Source organism: Canis aureus, chromosome 23 (genome assembly GCF_053574225.1).
Source record: "Canis aureus isolate CA01 chromosome 23, VMU_Caureus_v.1.0, whole genome shotgun sequence".
Classification (NCBI taxonomy): Eukaryota; Metazoa; Chordata; class Mammalia; order Carnivora; family Canidae; genus Canis; species Canis aureus.
Window position 1 is genome coordinate 47,880,087 of NC_135633.1, and position 14,075 is coordinate 47,894,161.

At 32.3% G+C, this 14,075-nt stretch overlaps 1 long non-coding RNA gene across 1 annotated transcript in view; it reads left to right on the top strand.

Annotated features, from left to right (window-relative positions):
* LOC144295113 (uncharacterized) overlaps positions 1-5,291 on the top strand; it is a 49,112-nt gene extending 43,821 nt beyond the window's left edge. Inside the window, exons 5-6 of the long non-coding RNA XR_013362532.1 lie at positions 3,911-4,024; positions 5,218-5,291. This is a non-coding gene — a long non-coding RNA (uncharacterized LOC144295113). The remainder of the gene's footprint in view (positions 1-3,910; positions 4,025-5,217) is intronic.
* Positions 5,292-14,075: the final 8,784 nt, after the last annotated feature.

Sequence of the window (14,075 nt, forward strand, 5' to 3'; positions counted from 1 at the left end):
ATGCTGTGTGTCCATTTAATGCTAAACATATCTTACTAGATTGATGCTAATCAAATTATTTGTCAGATGTGCTACTAATAGGAACTCTAAGGCCATAAAACATAGAGTATTTTAATCATCAGTACACTATAAAATTCTAATTGGGTTTGAATTTTAAAGCTATGTTAACTTTTGCAATTGGCGTATTGATAAATTTAACACCATTTGTTGAAGAAAAGCTGAGAGGGCTTGAACCCTCAAGCCTTCAGGAAACTGGCCAGTGTTCAAAATAGATTAGCAACAAAAGTTTTCTAGTTCAATTATGATACTTTATTTTTTAATGAAACTGGAGAATTTTTAAGTCAGATTTAAAACATTTATATTCACTTCCTTCCAAAGATTAAAGTTTATAATTATGAGATAACAGATACATCCCTTCAGCAAGAGTTCAGGGTGAGATTTCTATACACGCATAAATACACATAAACTTTCATTTTAATGGAAACAAAAAGAAAATCTGGGAAATGGATACACATGAGTCATTATGAAATTAGAGTGTGTGTGTCAGGTCTGCATGTATGAGTTTATAATCGATAAATTGCTTTAGTTTCTAAGATACTGTTTTCAGTGAGCTTAACTTAAGTGCTTAAAGGGAAGTTTCAAAATTAAGTATTTGGCTAGCATTAGTTGTGGTTCAGTTTTTTCTATTTGCATATTTTACACACTTTACCCTAATACTTGCAAATTTACCTTTTACTCTAATAGTTTATAAATTCTAGGAGGAAGGACAAGCTTCTCTTCATATTTACATAATCAGTGTCTAGCATATGGCTAGCACAATTAAGCATTCAATAAATGTTTCTATTTAGGAGTTGGATTAAGGAAAGAAAATTAAAAGGATGAATTGTAGATAGGAAATTTTTTTCTAATAAAGATGCACTTTGTATGCAAAGCTAACTGGGATGAGGAAGGGTTGAAATGTTTCTAAGAAGGCTCACAAAATAAACTGTAAAATTTTTGTTATCACCAAACCATTTAGAGTAGTTTACCAAAAAAATACTGCTGATATTATAGCAAAATTGAGCAAATACTCAAAAAAATACAAAAGCAGAAAGGTATGCCATCTCGTTATTGCAAGCAGTTGCTACAGCAAAAATTCTGTTCTGACCAAGATATTAACTTAGAACTATATATATATGTTTTTGAAAATTGGCAATTTTAATCATAAATGACAACACTGAGATATGTATGTAGTACACATACAGCCATAGTTAAATACACATAGGTTGGAAATAACTATGTATTGATTGCCTTTTTATTATAAAAATGATTCAGTTTTATGATTTTATAGGAATAAGAAATCATTTTTAAACTGTAACCCTATAAACCCCAGGGCCCAATTGATGCACTTTGTATTTGTAAAATGGATACCAGCAGGCTAACTGTCCTCCTGAATTCTGCAAATATTTAGTGGTTATAGAAATGGTATTTTAAACAAATGTTTATTGAATGTGAACATCTGAGGAGCCACACAGAATTATGGATGTTATCTTTGTAATATCTCAGATTTATTCTTCTTAAATAATAGACGTGATGAGCTACACAGATGTATAACCCTTATGCTTAGAATTCAAGTGTATATGAGTCTATATTATTAAGTTAACTAACTTTTCTTTCATAATAATTCCCAATAACTGTTAAGGAAATTGCTTATTCTCAAGTAAAAGCTTTATAAGTTTTCGTCATTGTGTGATCTCCTTCATAAACTTTAGTTTATCACTTCTGTTCTGTTATCATCCCAGCTATGAAATAAAATTCATGTAGTTGAGTTTTGAAGAGATGAGAAATATTGACATTAAAAGTAGTTTGATTTAAGGTTCAGCAATAATATTTCCAAATTTTCCAGCAAACCACTAAAAAACCAATTTCTTCTTAAATAATCTGTATTAAGTCAGGTCTCACTACCATTCAAAATTGTTTTGCTAAATTTGAAAAGTTTACACAGATGCGAAAGTATGGTTAAGATTAAGTGGATGAGATATATTGAGAAATAAAAATACAATAATAAAATATTGTAAAATTGAAAATGGAAACACTTCATATATTTGAATATATTTAAAAGGCATTATGGAGGCATCATAAGAAGACTACGAGCCTGGCACATGACAAGAGTCTATCATGATAATAGTGTCTGAGACTTATATATTTTAAAATATTTATAGGACCACCTGGGTGTCTCAGCTGGTTATGTGTCTGACTTGATTTCAGCTCAGGTCATGATCTTGGAGTCATGAGATTATGCCCACGTCGGCTCTGTGCTCAATTCAGAGTCTGCTTGTCCCTCTCCCTCTGTTCCTCTCACCTGCTTGCTGTCTCTCTCTCGCACATACACATGAATAAATAAATAAAACCTTAAAAGTAAATAAAATATTTACAAATGATTTTACTTAAATAATCACAGGTCAAGTAGCTCTCATTTACCTTGATAAATAAAATACTTTTTAATTTCTAATATTTCTGATTTTAAAAACTAATTAGGTTGCTGAATTTCAGCCACCAGTGGATAAACATAAACCTGTCGCTGAAAAACATAAACCAAAATCAAAGTTACAGGGTCTCTCACTTTAAAAAAACAAACAAACTATAGACTTTATTTTTTAGAATAGTTTTAGACTCACAGGAAAAAATGAGTGGAAAGTACAAAAAGTTCCCATACCCTCTCTTACAACACACCATGCACAGCTTTCTGCTATCAACCTCCTGCTTCAGAGTACTTTATTTACAATTGACAAACCTACCTTGACATATCATTACCATCCAAAGTCCCACCCAAATTCCAGAGAGTGCATTAAGTTTCAATTTTGGGTATATTGTGGGTTTTAGCAAATGTATAATGACGTGTCCATTATTAGAGTACCATATACGATACGTTCACTGCTCTAAAAATCTCATGCGTACCAACTATTCATTTCTCTTTCTTACCTAATCCCTGGCAGCCACTGATCATTTTACTGTTTTCAAACTTTTGACCTTTCCAGAAAGTCATTTACTTGAAATCACAGTATGTAGCCTTTCAAATTGGCTTGTCTCAGTCATATGCATTAAATTTCCTCCACATTGTCTTGATAGCTCATTTGTTTTTATTATTGAAAATTATTCTACTGTATGGATGTACCATTGTTTATCCACTCACTGAAGGTCATTTTTTTCTTCCAAGTTTTGAAAATTATAAATAAAACTGCAATAGGGATCCCTGGGTGGTGCAGCGGTTTGGCACCTGCCTTTGGCCCAGGGCGCGATCCTGGAGACCCGAGATCGAATCCCACGTCGGGCTCCCGGTGCATGGAGCCTGCCTCTCCCTCTGCCTGTGTCTCTGCCTCTCTCTCTCTCTCTCTCTCTGTGTGACTATCATAAATAAATAAATAAAAAATAAATAAAAAATAAAAATAAAACTGCAATAAATATCTGTGTGTAGGTTTTATATAAACGTGCTTTTAATTCCTTTGGGGTTAATGCTAAGGAACATGTTTACTGGATTGTATTTGTGCAAGAAACTGCCTAACTGTCTTACCAATGGCTGTAATATTTTGTGATTTTGTAAAATATTTTAATTCCTGTCAACATACATTGTTATATTAGTTTCAGGTGTACAATATAGCAACTCAACAAGTCTATACATTACCTGGTGTGATTATACATGTAATACATATATATGTATTCTTAATTAATTAATCCATTCATTAATCAATGGATACTTGGGCTGCTTCCATAGTCTGGTTATTTGTAAATAATGTTGCTATAAACAATAGAGTGCATTTTTACTTTGAATTAATGTTCTTGTATTCTTTGGGTAAATACCTAGTAAGTAATGTTACTCGATCATAAGGTAGTTCTATTTTTAAATTTTTGAGAAATTTCTACTTTTTTCCAGTGGCTGCACCAGTTTGTATTCCCACCAACAGTGCAAGAGGGTTCCTTAATCTCCACATCCTCTCCAACTCCTGCTGTTAACTGTGTTAATTTTAGCTATTCTGATTGGCGTGAGGTAATATCTTATTAGTTTGATTTGCTCATTGCATTTACTCATGATGACTGATGTTGAGCATCTTTTCATGTGTCTGTTGGCCATCTGTATGTCTTCTTTGGAGAAATGTTTTTTAATTGGATTGTTTTTTAGGTGTTCAGATGTAAAAGTTCTTTATAGATTTTGGATACTAGCCTTTTATCAGATATGTCCTTTGAAAATATCTTCTCCCATTGAGTAGGTTACCTTTCATTTTTGTTGATTGTTTCCTCACTGTGCAAAACTTTTTCTTTTGATATAGTCCCAATAGTTTGTTTCCATTTTTGTTCCTGTCTCAGGAGACACATCTAGAAAGTAAGTTGCTATGGTCAAAGTCAAAAAAGTTACTGTAAAAAAAAAAAAAAAAAAAAAAAAAACGTTACTGTATGTATGTTAAAATTCTTCACAAGTTATATTGGGACCTAAAAAGGAGTATAGTTTCCTTCTATAATTAATGAATGTACAAATGAATAATGTGAGTGAATTCAAAAAGCTGAGAAATTATATCGTTGCACTCACTTCATATAGAAATATAAAGGATTAAATATCTGAGAAAGAAAACTCCCTATTTAAATGTTATGATCACTGTATTTCCTCTTATTCAATGTCCTAATTCTGGATATGTAATGAAAAATTTTAAATAAGGTTATTAAACAAATTAATTCAAGATTATTCTACTCAAAACTGATGTAAAAATTTGGAATTAAGTTAGGATTTTTGTAATAAACATGTAAGTTGGCAAGTTGCTTCTCTTTTAAATTTTTGTGTTGAAAACAAAAATGTTTTCATGAAATGGGGAAACTGAAATAAACATTTTTAAAATTAGTATAGTTATTCTAAGATTGTGAATCTAAAAAATGTTTTTCCCCCAACTAAAGAGATATTCTAGATAAATGTAGAAATAATATGTATTTGTGCTAAAAAAAAAATAATCAAAGCCCTTATAGTCCAGAAATAAACAATACAAGAAGTAGAGGAGGAAGCTCTACAGAAAGTTGCTTATGGGAAGCTAACAGAAGGAAGGGATTTCCTACTGTCTATAAGAAGATGGGTTCAAATTCAATCTTTATATGGTTAGAGACTGAAACTGAATATTGCATATACAAATTAGATAGAAGACCAGGAAATTGGTATGAATTAGTAATAGAATACTTTACCTGCCCATCTGTTTGTAGTGGAAGAAGAAAACCTGCTTGTGACTGAGGAAGAATGTCCATAAGTGATTGGGGCACAGGTTGTTCTGTACATGGTCAAATAATAAAACTATTATTTTTTTCACAAAAATTTGTACTCATATATACTTTCACTTGTTTTAATTTTAAACCCGATTGCTATTAGTTTTGTGTTGAGGAGTTAAATATGTTTTACATAGTTACATACAACCTTTATATTTATTCACACATTTACCATTTTCATCATTATTTTTCCCCATGGATCTAAGTTTAAATATGGTGTAGTTTTCTTCCTATTTACAAAAGTTCCTGTGAAGTTTCAATTATGTATATTGCCTGTCAATAAATTTTCACCTTTAAATATCCTCATTGAACTTTTATTTCACTTGTCAAAATTATGTCAGCAAAAGCAGTAATTACAGGGAAATTTTTAAGAAAATTTTCTAATTTTTAAGAAACTATACCAGTAGTCTAATATTCCTTTCAGATAACAAAAGGACAAGGATCATTTGCTAACCCATTTTATGAGGCCAGAATCACCTTAATACTAGATTTTTAAAAATATTTATTCATTTATTTACTTATTGAGAGAGAGAGGGAGAAAGAGAGAAAACATGAGTAGGGGAGGAGCAGGAAAATATACTCCCTCTTGAGCAGGGAGCCCAATGAAGGGCTTGATCCCAGGGACCTGGGATCATGCCCTTAGCCAAAGGCAAATACTTAACCAACTGAGCCACCTAGGTGCCCCTGCAGAATCATCTTAATACTAAAAACAGATAAGGACATTACAAGACAAAGAACTATAGAGCAATATCACTCATAAACATATATACAAAAAATTCAATGAAATGATATCAAATCAAACACAAAAATGTATTAGAAGAATTATACACCATTGCCAACTGATGTGTATTTCAAGTGTGCAAATCTGATTCAACATTAAAAATCAATGTAATTGGAACAGCTGGGTGGCTCAGTCAGTTAAGCATTCAACTCTTGTTTTCAGCTAAGATCATGATCTCAGGGTTGTGAGATGGAGTCCCTCATCTGACTCCACACTCAGTGCAGAGTCTCCTCAAGATTCTTTTTTTCCCTCTCCCTCTGATCCTCACCGTCACTCTCTCTCTCAAATAAATAAAGTCTCTTAGAAAAATCAGTGTAATATACCACATCACAAAAAAAAAAAAAAACAAAGAAAATCATAGGATCATATCAACTGACGTTACAAAAATCATTTGACATAATCTAATACTCATTCATGAGAACAAAATCTCAGCCCTAGGAATAGAGGTGAATTTCTTCAATCTCATAAGGAACATCTACAAAATCCTATAAGTAAAATCATAATGTGATATTGGGACACTTTCCTCTTGAGGTTAGGAACAAAGCATATATATCCTCTCTCAACACAGTACTGTAATTTCTAGCTAGAAAAGACAATAAAAGAAAACAAAATTATACACATTGGAAAGAAGAAATGAAATGTTTTTTGCATAAATGGTAGGATTGTCTAGGTGGAAAATTAACAATAAAAGCAACCCTGAAACTGGTGATTATAGCAAAATCACAGATAATATGCAGAAGTTGTTTCCTACATGTCAGCAATGAAAAATTGGAACTTAAAGTAATTACAAAAAAATGGTAAACCTGCTATAAATCTAACAAAATAAGTATGGAATCTGTATGCAGAAAAAAGCTCTGATTAAAAAAATCAAAAATTAAATATATAGATTTTTGAGATATAGATTGAAAAATTCAATATTTATAAGATGATATTTTAATGTATATTGCTAAGTGACAGAAGCCCATCTGAAAGGCTACATTCTATATGATTCAAATGATATGACATTCTGGAAAAGGCAGCCTATGAAAATACTAAAGGATCAGTTGTTGTTAAGTATTCTGAAGGAGAGGGTAAGATTTGGATTGTTGAAGTACAGGGCCATTTTTCTTGTTTGTTTTGTTTTGTTTGTTTTTAGCAATGAAAGTATTATTCAAGATAAAAGTAAATAAATGAAAAAAAAAGTAAATAAATGACACTGTGCTTGTAAACAACAACAACAAAACCAAAAAGAACCCGAAAACACCATAGACCTTTATAGCACGCAGGACTAATCTGAATGTATTATTAAAAAGAAAGATTATTTAGACGATTGGGATACCAGGATGGAATGCCAACTGTAACAAAATAATCTAATGGTATTACAAATGTATGAAACAACTTTACCAAAGAAGTTTCGGGGAAAGGTATTGTCATAAGTTACTTTGGAAATGTGTTGAATCAGTAATAACAATGCAGAAAGGGGCACCTGGGTGGCTCAGCGGTTGAGCACCTGCCTTTGGCTCAGATCATGATCCAAAACCTGGGATCCAGTCCTGCATCAGGCTTCCCACAGAGAGCCTGCTTCTCCATCTGCCTATGTCTCTGCCTCTCACTTTGTGTCTCTCATGAGTAAATAAATAAAATCTTAAAAAAACACACACACACAGAAAAAATGAATATAAATATTGGACATCAGCTAATAAATCTTCACCCCAAAAGTGTTGCATGCCACATCAGGTACCCAACTTTTGAGACCTGTACCTAAGAGATTCTCAGAAACATTTAGTTTTGAAAACCAATAAGGCTTACTTAACATCCAAGAGACCAAGGCTAAATGGTGAACTGAGGAATGGCTCTTTTAGGGCTTATCTGTATTCTTACTTGCCCCAGGGATCAACAGAGAGGTAGCCAATAAAGAAAACCCCAGAATTTATTTTAAATAGCCTACTTGCTAATCTTAAAGCATCAGCTGAAGGCAAGCATCTAATTTAACACATGTCTAGGAGCCTGCTGGTTGGTCAAAACCATCTTAGCATTCTTCTTCTGCCTCAATCCAGCCAATGAGCAACATTTTTTTTTTTCTTACTTCCAGTGAGTACCATCTATACACTTGCCCTCTGCTATACTTTAAAGTGATAGTATCTATCAGAGAGGAGATTTTATATGCATCTGGTACCCTTGTTTTTACATATAAACGTCACAGTTTTTGCAGATTCCATCCAAGTGCTGCTCTTGATCATCTAACTCTACCGGACAAGAAAGCTTGTGTTCTGGGGTCCCCTGTTACTGTAACAATTGTAAAATAGTTTTTAGCAGGCTAATATCCTCAGGGCACTACACAGGCAACAGTCTAGAACACAACTCTAGTTTTGTTTTTTTTTTTTGAAGGAGGCCTATTTGTTTAACCTTATTCAGCCTAAGAAGCAGGCTTCAGATTTGGCACACATATATAGGCCTATGCAGGTCCTCTCAAGGAAGAAACACAAGTTAATACCATCTTGGCATGTCTTTTGCCTTAGTTCACTCATAAATATCTCCCAGAAAGAAGCATATACACTCAATCAAGAGCCCCAATTTTTGTGACTGATATCTAGGAGACCCTTCCAGGCTGCCTGGCTGTGTTGGACAGGGATCTTACAACTGTGGTCCCACAGGAATGTATGTATTTGCATACTTCTTTAAACTAAAAAGAAGAGCAGTAACTAATAACAGGAAAATAAGAAAATAGAAAAGTATAAATCTCACTGGTAAAGATAAATATATAGTAAAGACACTGGATTAATCACTTATGAAACTAATATGAAGATTAAATTATAATATTATAAAAGTAGTTATAAGTAGTAAAGGTATATACAAGATAAAAATATATAAAATGTGACATCAAACACAAAATGTTATGGGGCATGTGGATGGCTCAGTCATTTGGGCAGCTGACTCTTGATTTTGCCTCAGGTTGTGATCTTGGTCAGAGTCCTAAGACTGAACCCCACACCAGGCTCTGTGTCCAAGAGGAAGTTTGCTTGGGGATTCTCTCTCCCTCTTCTGCTCCACCTTCCCCCACTTGAGTGCATGCATGCTCTCTCTAAATCAATCAATCAATCAATCAATCTTAAAAAAAAAAAAAGGAAATGATAACAAGGGAGAGTAAAAATGTAGAACTTTAGAATGCATTCCAACTTAAGTTGTTATCAACTTGAAATAGACATAAATATTTGTTATATGTAAACAATATAAGTTATATGTAATCAACACACATTCATATGTTACATGGTAACCACAAAGCAAAAACCTGTAGCAGATATACAAAAAAGATTAAAAAAAAAAAAGAAAGAAAGAATAGAAAGGAATCTAAGCATGCCACTAAAGAAAATTATCAAAACACAAAGGAAAAGAGCAAGAAAAGAATGGAACTACAAAAGAAAGAAGGGAACTATAAAATGCCAGAAAACAATTAATAAAATGGTAATTAACATATTTATTATTAGTTTAAATGTTATTGACTAATATCTCCATTCAAAAGATATAGACTGACTTTATTTAAAAAATCTATATTCAGAAATAGGGACACACAGAGACTAGAAGTAAAGGTATGAAATAAGATATTTCACACAAATGGAAATGAATATATATATTTAAATATATATATTCATCTAAAAACAACAGAATAAACATTCTTCTCAAGTGCACATAAAACATTTTCCAGGATAGAACATATGTAGGTCATGAAACATCTTAATTTAAGAAATTTGAAATCGTATTAAGCAACTTCTAAGACCACAGCAGATAAAAGTAGAAAACAATTACAAGAAAAGTGGAAAATTCCCAACCATGGGGATGTTTAAAAATAATATAGGAATTTGGATAAAATTCATAGATCATAACATACTTGCCACTTCCTATTTTTTAAAGAGCATGAAAACATGACTCAGGGAAATTTTAATACATAGTAATCCATCTTATTCATGAAGCCAGATTTATTATATTTATTATATTTGGTTCTGCCCAAAGACCTCAGTAACAAGATCTATTATATTGGGCCTTAAAATTTAATTTAATTTAATGATCCCTACTTTTTTCCTTGGTCAGGTATGCCACCTTCCTATGAGGTAAAGTGTCCACAGAACCAAACAGGTATTCTCATGGGATCTTACTAATAGATAAAGTCAGTGTTATCTACATATGAAAGCCCATAAGGCCTCTGTTTTAGTTGATATCTGGGAGGATCTATGAATTTTATCCAAATTCCTACATTATTTGTTTCTTATTTTCCAAGCTTTCAAATCTTACGAAAATTTACTTTCCAGTTATTTGGTTGTTCTCTTAACTCTAATAGTAATTTATCATTTAACTTGTTGATAAATTGTAGTAATGTCATATAGTTTTTCAGCATTTAGGCTAATGCCAGACTTTATATTTTCCTTCTGACATTTACTGTTCCTTTTCTGGAGAGCCATGGTCTACTTTAAAGAAATCAGAATAACTTGCTTATGGGTTCCTTAATCATTTGTGAACATTGCTATACTATGTCATTTTTGTTCCATATGCAATAATAATTATGTTACCATAAAATGTTTGCCATTAAATGTTATTCTCAATATTTTCCTATTATTATATGTATTCTTCTGATTGTTTATTCTTTTATCTTTTGATAATTCCCCTCTGATGGCTTATTTTTGATCTATTATAACTGTCTCCATATTCTAGTTTTATTTAAAACTTCTTTGACCATAAAATATATTTGGGAATTTGACTTTGAATCTACTTAAATGTATGTCACCACTTCAGGTTCTCTAAATATTTTTAATTATCCATTCTTTTAGGTTACTTATATACAACACAGTTATGATAGTATTAAAATAAATAATGGTTGAGAATGTACTAGATTTGAAGACAAGCATGAATCGTGACAGTGAAGGAATCTACCAAGTAATGAACTGGAATAGTAAGCACAATCTATACACAATGTTGTGAAACTAAAGAATATAAAGAATATAAAGATTATTATGGGACACCTGGGTGGCTCAGCGTTGAGCGTTTGCCTTCAACTTAGGGTGTGATCCCAGAGTGCCAGGATCAAGTCCCACATCCGGCTCCCTGCATGGAGCCTGCCTCTCCCTCTCTGTGTCTCTCATGAATAAATAAATAAAATCTTTTAAAAAATGTTTACAATAGCAATATTAAAGTATATATTACACCAAAGTAATAGGTGCTTGCAATACCATACTCCTCGCCACACTCAATAGTGCCCATAAAATTGCTAATATCTTCAATATGTTTGACAGTTGTCAAACCAGAATTATATATTCTGCTAATAGACCACTCAAGACTCACAGTAAAATGATAATATGTTAAACACAGAAAACCAGGATTAATCATGGCTCATTATTTAATGGAATTTTTAAAATACAAATAATGTACTACAATAAGAGGGAAATTAATTCCAGAAAAAAAAGATAGGTACTAATCAGTAAGCATGAACAGAACAATTGGTAAATATGTTGGTAACTCAATATAATAATTAATAGTCATTATGACTATTAATAATTTAATTGAGTGGTTATACTGTGGTGAGTGAATACAAGTTCAAAATAAAAAGGTGACTTTGATTTTATTTTTACTCTTGTAATTTTTACATGCATTTACTTTACATAGAATATAGGACCATCTTAAATATAAATAAAGCAGTTTTTTTCTTTTCTAGAAAGGGTGAGGGTTTATGTGCTTACGCATGCATTGGATCACTGTGACTAATACAGAGTTTTTCTGAAACCTTGTTTAAGATAAATGCAGGATGTTTTCAGTAACTTGAAAAATCAAGGATGAGGATTATAGTCCTTATTTACAACTGAATAAAAACTTATGAAAAGTTAGAAGGCTGTAATGTATTCAGAATAGAAAAAGAAAACATTTGATTTTTTAATTCATAATGGGTATGTTGAGAGAATAAAGGAGTTGGAAACCTGATAAATTGTAGCTTAGAATAGCGTAGGCAGCATATATTCATTCTGGCTACACCTCAGTGAACAGGTCAAGAAATTAATATCAATATAATTTTTGAAATATAAAATTGTGGATTTATGATGGGAGCTAAGGCAAATGTGCTGAAATGGGAAAAAAAAATCCTTTTCTTCTTAAAACTATTAAACTACCACCAACACTGGTACTAACTTTCCCTCTCTGTCCTCTATTGTGCATTGATCTTGTCCTTGAGAAATAAACTTTATAAAATGAAAACTCAATGCATTTCCACTTGATTTATGGATAGTTTCATATAGGAGATGTGGCTTCTTTTGCTGACACAGTTACCTATATACCAGATATTCAACTAAACTCCCATCTGATGCTATGTATCAAAAGTGGTTCCAAACAATCTGTCATATATTAACATTTGAAGTTTCAAATAAAATGGTCGATGAAAGATATAAGGAATCAAAACCTTGATAACCTTATCCATTTAAGCCCTAAGGTATTCAAATAAAGCATAACTGTATACATACTTGCTTGCCAATTTACTTAATCTATAGTATATTTATGAAATGATTCAGTAAGTTGGTCTCTTAGCTCCATCTCATGTAATTACTTATTTGCTTTTACCTCCATTGCAGGGATTTCTTAGTGCATGTTTAATCTATATCAGGTACTCACTTTTATTTTGTTAGACATTTAAAAAAAGTATTTGGCTAGGTACAGAGTCAACATTTTGTTAACAGTAATGTATTTGAAGGGACCCAAATCAATAGCCTTGTTTTTCTACTCTGGGTAAAACTGAATGAAACCATAAGAAAATACTGATACTATAATATAAAAGTATATCAGTAAGAAAAAAAGTATATTACAAACAATTTTATGCCAACTTTGATTCTAAAATATCTGGGATTTTGACTGCCAATGTTTTCCAGAGTAAAACTGTTGTGTTTTATATGGCATTAAGTAAAAATGCATCTTCCCCTGAGTTTGTCTGCCACTCTTTCACACTTAATTGAAAGTGATCTAATGTCAGATTCTTGAGTGTTTGTTGTCAGCAAAACAAATATTGCAATGCACCATGGGGAACAACATGAATCTGTGAGTAAAGGTGAGTGTTTTTATAACATCAGCCAATGTTTGTGGGAAACTATTTATTGCCACCTGCTATGGGTATATAATTAGTTGTGGCTCCATACATGTTCAGGTATAATTGTTTCTCTTTGCTAAAATATTAGTACTATTTTGGCATTTTATATTTAGTACATGTGGGGAAAGATCAATTAGCTCAAATGAATGAGAAAAAGCAACTTGTAATACAAACATAGTTATTGTGAAGAAGCCTAGATTTTTAAAATTATTTTAGCAAAAAATTACTTTTACTGGTAGTATGATATAAGAGGTTTGAATATAGCCAGCTTCTCACACTTGAGGGCCAGGGCAGAATGACAAATTAAATACAAGTAGAGACTTCCCTTCACTTAATATCATAGCTATTTATGTGATTGTTTCCACTTTAAGCACATATGCTCCAAAAGATGACTGTATATTAAAAAAAACACTAGGCAATATTAAAGTTTTACAACATAACTGTGACTCTAGATAATGAAGTGAATCTCAGAGCATTTTCTTTTTGTGTGTATACGTTCTCAATATTTAATACAAAAATAGCATTATGACTATTGGGAAATTATCCTACTATGCCACTATCTCTTCACCTTTTCCCCCCAAAATCTTATATAAGTACTCTCAGAGGAGTCCAATTTATGGCTATTTTGAAATGGCGACATTTTAAAATCATAGAGCTGGGAACCCTGGGTGGTGCAGCAGTTTGGCGCCTGCCTTTGGCCCAGGGCGCGATCCTGGAGACCCAGGATCGAATCCCATGTCGGGCTCCCGGTGCATGGAGCCTGCTTCTCCCTCTGCCTGTGTCCCTGCCTCTCTCTCTCTCTCTCTCTCTCTCTGTGTGTGTGTGACTATCATAAATAAATAAAAATTTAAAAAAATCAAAATCATAGAGCTTTGTTCTGGGGCTAGATATTATTCTTTAAAGATTAAAATTCTAGAGAGCCGG